Genomic DNA, 5,080 nt, shown 5'->3' on the forward strand with positions numbered 1-5,080 from the left:
GAGCTCACCGGAGGCACCCTGGAGTGGTGCGCGAGTACGCGACCCGCTGCTGGAGCTCGCTGGAGGTTGTTGTCCAGAGTGAATGGGACGATGACGCAGGCGCGGGCCGGGCCTGGGCCCGGGCGCGCGCGCTAAAATAACCCTTCAACCTCTTCTTTGCGCGTCTTTAGAGACGCCTCTTTCTTTGGCCCGCTCCCGCTCCACGAGAGGTGCCGCGCGGTGCTCTTCTAATTGCGCTGTGCCGCGGTTCTCTTCTCTCGCGGTGGGTGGCTCCGGCTCAGCGGGGCGCTCCAGCGGGGCGCGGCGAGGAGTAGAGCCCCGTGATGACTCGGCCGGACAGGACCGCAAACCAGAGAGGAGTGTCTCCTTGCAGGGAGCTGTGCGGCGGGGCGGGGCGGGGCGGGGCGAACGGGTGAAATGAACGGACACTGACGGCGTTTAATCGCTTGCTCGTCGTCACGCTCGTCACGGTGGTGGGGACTATACACTGTTGTGCTATGGAGACACCGATTTTGCCCCACCGCGTCTTTTCTTCTACTCTTCTGCCAATACACACACACACACACACACACACACACACACACACACACACACACACACACACAACATACGCACACACATTATTCACAAATTGCAAGATTTTTTTTTTTTATTTTTCGTTTTCGCCAGTGCCGCGCTTGGCGCCGCCGCCGTGCACGCCGTGTACGTCGCACGGACTGCAGCACTTATCCCTGGCGGGCTGCACTCGGCGCTTATTAAGACTTGAGTCGCAGCAGCAGCGCCGCTGATTGGTACGCCGGGCCGGCAGCTTGCTGCTGCTGCTGCTGCTGCTGTTGCTGCTGCTGCTGCTGCGCTACGGCCGTGCCACCGGAGCTGGAGAAGAAAACGGCTCGAAAAATATTAGCGCCTCCGGTGCTTTACCGCAACGGCACAACGGTGCCGTCGAGGGTAAACTCCACATGGCGCGCTTTTCGAATAAACATGTCGCGTCATTCTGCGCCTGGGAAGTTCTACGTGGTTCTACTGCTGCGATGACACGATTTGGCTCCCAGCTGTTGTGATGCCTCCTTGGTCCCCCCAGTACGGAGCGGAGCGGGCCGCCTATCTTTGGCCGACTAACTCGGCTTTCTGCTGCCGCTGTTGGCTCTGCCCTCGCCTGCAATTATTGTGCCATTCACCGTCCTAAGCGCAGCCGAAGCCGCAGCTCGGGCTCGGCTCAGCCCCGCGCAGCCGCCGCGCCTCAGTGCGTCCCGGCCCCGCCCCGCCCCGCCCCGCCCCGTCTGCAAGGCTGTCTATCGAAATCACTTCATCGGGAGTCCAATTCGAGGGGATAGACAGACCTCTTGTCCAGGGCCAGAGCGGTAAGCCTGCCGTACGGGCACAACACACACTCACATGCACGCACGCACACGCACGGAGTGTGCCGTTAGCTGGGTGGTCTGCGGTACGTAGGCTATTGGCCTAATTATGCGAGGTGGCTCATTGGCCCCAGCCTATACTCTCGTAGTTATACTGTACCGGCGTGCGTGCAGGGTTGACTACAGCCTCCGATCGTTGCAAATCCCACAGTCACTGGACCCTTTTGTACTGGTCGCCAATACATTTCTTAAATTCTTAAATTCATGTTCCTCGCCGAAGTGCCACACTGCAGGGCGCAAGTAGCGGTACTTACTTACAATGTTTTGGCGAATTTTGTGCTTTTTTGTCGCTCAGTGTGACAGGCGATTGTAGAGTTCAGAGGGTTCGGACCAATTTGGGCCTTCCCTGTGCGCGTGGCTTCTGCGCAGGGAAGGCCCAAATATCCAAATGTCCCCAACTTCACAATCGGCCCGCAAGAGCGCGCCACTCGCTCTCGCCAGTTAGCTGTGTAGCCCCCCTGCCCCTGGCCACCCGTCCCTCATCATGGCGTCGCCTGAGAACGTTAGCATTTATCATCCGTTTTTGAATGAATTTTTTGGTGTGAAGCACCGATGGCAGTTGTACCTATTCTCGGATAATCATCTCCCACATGTTTAGATTCACTATGTGTGGAACATTGCATCGTCTTTCGGTAGCCATCGGCTTGGGGCTGCTTTTACCAGATCATCAGATGTTGAGGTTATGCTACCTATCCCCCATCATGGGAACTTGCATCCCGTCCATCCTGTTGTAATGCTGCACAAGTAAGTTTATCTTCAGTTAAAGTCAGCTGGTGCCTGGAATACAAACACTTCGAACACTGCATATATTGTTTAGATTGTGAGTGGCCTTTGCGTAACCTCAGCCATACCAAGTCATTGATAAAAGAGTGCCCTTTATTGGACCTATACAACCTATACAATGCCTTATCATCAGGTGTGGGTGAGAGTTCTGCAATACAGCCACCTATGACTGATGCAATAAATGTGTGAGATGTTTTCTGTAGTTCCAACGAATCAAATTAGTTATACGCTCACTCCCAAAAGTCAACCGGTGTGCACCCTGTCCCAACAAAAACAAATTACAACTACAAATAAGGAACGATGGATAAGATTCTCAGTCAAATTTAGCAATAATCAAAATTATGACTCACATGTAGCAAGATTCCAAAACTTGGATTCAAAGTGCCAATTTTAGGAAATTTTCAATCATCCCACCCTTATTGGGCGAGGATAAATTGTCTCGCTTTAAATGCTTTGATTGATGAGACTCTAGGATTTTCAGTGGCGGGTCGGGTCGGGGCCGAGGCGGGGGTGGAGCCGCAGCCTCGATCCACTTGCTCGACTTTGCGGTCGTCGCGGCCGCCCGCTCTCGCGCGACTCCCTCCTGCGGTCAAAGTTTATCGCGCTGTTCGCGACGACACGCTGTTCGCGCAGGCGTGGTATAAGCCCCCCTCCCCGCTTTTAGTGAGCCACCTGAAAGGTAGACAATTTGTGCCACAAATTCCCTGAAAGTACACTGTAAATCCAGGGTGTCCAGCAGGTAGGCGACAAAGTCGCCTGACCCGCAAAACTAGGCTACTTATGTCGGCTTTGGATACAGTCCATTGTGCCCAGAAGGTGTCCAGCAGATAGTCGACATCAGTCGCCTAGTTTTGCGAGTCAGGCGACTTTGTCAACTACCTGCTGGACACCCTGGATTTACAGTGTAGGCAACCCACGGTGCTCCGCCCCCAGTCGGACTTTGGCGACGCTGTTCGCGACGCTGCTGTGTTGTTCGCGACCAACAGGTGACGGCAATGATGAGCAATGAGAGCGCTGCGGTATGAAAGTGAGCGCGGGAGGGTTGCGCGGCGGAGGATGCGACCGTCACGACAAGCGCGGCGCGGGGGCGGGGTCCCGCCAGGTCCCGCCCACGGAGCACACAGAAGCAGAGATACCACTCCCAGCTTACGGGTTCGCGTCAATTCCGTACTACTGGCGCGCTCTGAAGTGCAGTACGGCCAACTACTGGGCGGGGCGGGGCGGTCAAACCCTCCAGCCGGCCGGCCGGCCGGCGGTCAGCCAGGTAGGCGTAGCGGGCGAGAGGGTGCCCGTGGGACCTCCCCAACCGCCCGCTGAGCTAATATTTCTTCCGCGGCTAACAGGAATGACCGTTTACAACAAATTTTACTTGGAAAACAATACCAGCACGGGAGTGACTCGATCTGACGAGGTTTTGAAAATTGAAATCTATTGACTGATTCGGATTCTCTTTTTAAAAGAAAACGAAAGTTTTTCATGACCAAAGGCAATCAGAGTCGAAATAACGGATATATTGGTATCAAAACAGTACAAACAATGTCAAAAATGACTATACTTTTATTTTCAGTTTGGAGTCCATGACTTGCCTATTTCACCTCTGATCGTCACAGACTATAAGATATTTTTGGTTTACTTTCCCATGTGTAGTCCAACTGTGGCCCCAGAACTGAAAAGTAAAATTACTTCAAATTAACTGTCATATCTGTTAAATCATGTTCCTCTATTAGATGTAAGTGGTTCAGTCTTCCAAATGTGTGTCATTTATTTTTAATAATATCACAAAATAAACCCAAACTCAAACCAACATCATTCCATGTCGAACTGCATCTACAATTACCCAATCCATTGAACAGGCAATATCGTTACTTTTGATTTTGTTCTACATGTGTAAGACCGTAAGCAAGGAATAAAATTATAATAATTTTAGAAATGAAAAAAAGGTGCTGTTGTACAAAATACTTGTTTATCTTAACATATTCTAACTAAACTACTGTAAGAGAATACAAGTCTGACTGGTTTACCAAACAAATGGTTGACAACATCAAAGTAACGATATTGGCTGTGCAATGGATTAGTTAATTGCAGTTGCAGTTCGACAGGGAAAAATGTTGGTATACGTTTGATTTTAGTTTATGATATTGACACAGTTGAAGACGGAATTACTAACATAATAGAGGTACATGATTTAATTTAACAGCTTTGAGAGTTTACAATTTAGTAATTTTATATTAAGTTCCGAGACAAGAGTTAGACTCCTGTTTTCATGCCAATCTCTGTTATTTCAAATCTAGTTGCATTTGGTAATAAAAAAAGTTTCATTTTCTTAAAAAAAAAAAGAGGGATCAGAATCAGTAGTTAGATTTCAATTTTCACTGACCTTGTCATCTGCCCCTACCCCCAACAACCCCTCTCTTCAACTCGTAAGCCGTTACAGAAATGACTTTTGTTTCCCCTCAGCGTACATTTCTCAAACTTTGCAAAATGAGTCCTGCAGCTCTAAAAATAAGATTTTCATATTCATTTCGACCAACAAACATCACAATCGCTTATTAAAAAGCGTTCAAATCTCGAAGTGGGGGCATCTGCCTATCTCCTTCACCGCGCACTGGTACTGCTGCCAACCTCCCGAGCACCACAGCAGGTGGCCACCGGGGCAAAATAGTTAAAATGCGTATTTTTCCTTTTGTTGGTGTTTGTGTTATTGTGGAATAGTGTACTTATGAGGGAAACGAGAATACTTTGTGGTACTTTATCGTTAAACTAAAAATACGACAGGAAACCTTCACCAGTTTCTCGTCTTAGGTTGCCGACCCTTCCAGTACGGCATTCGTCGGGGCCGGCCTATCCCAGTGGAACCTCTGCTTCTGTGTGTTCCGTGG

General features: G+C 50.3%; 1 protein-coding gene across 2 annotated transcripts in view; it reads left to right on the top strand.

The window, feature by feature from the left end:
• The window catches only part of LOC127750207 (uncharacterized), a 20,607-nt gene that overhangs the window by 14,418 nt on the left and 1,109 nt on the right, over nt 1-5,080 (top strand). The gene's annotated exons all lie outside the window — the stretch shown is intronic.

Source organism: Frankliniella occidentalis, unplaced genomic scaffold (assembly GCF_000697945.3).
Source record: "Frankliniella occidentalis isolate FOCC.00 unplaced genomic scaffold, Focc_3.1 Scaffold6, whole genome shotgun sequence".
NCBI classification, from domain to species: Eukaryota; Metazoa; Arthropoda; class Insecta; order Thysanoptera; family Thripidae; genus Frankliniella; species Frankliniella occidentalis.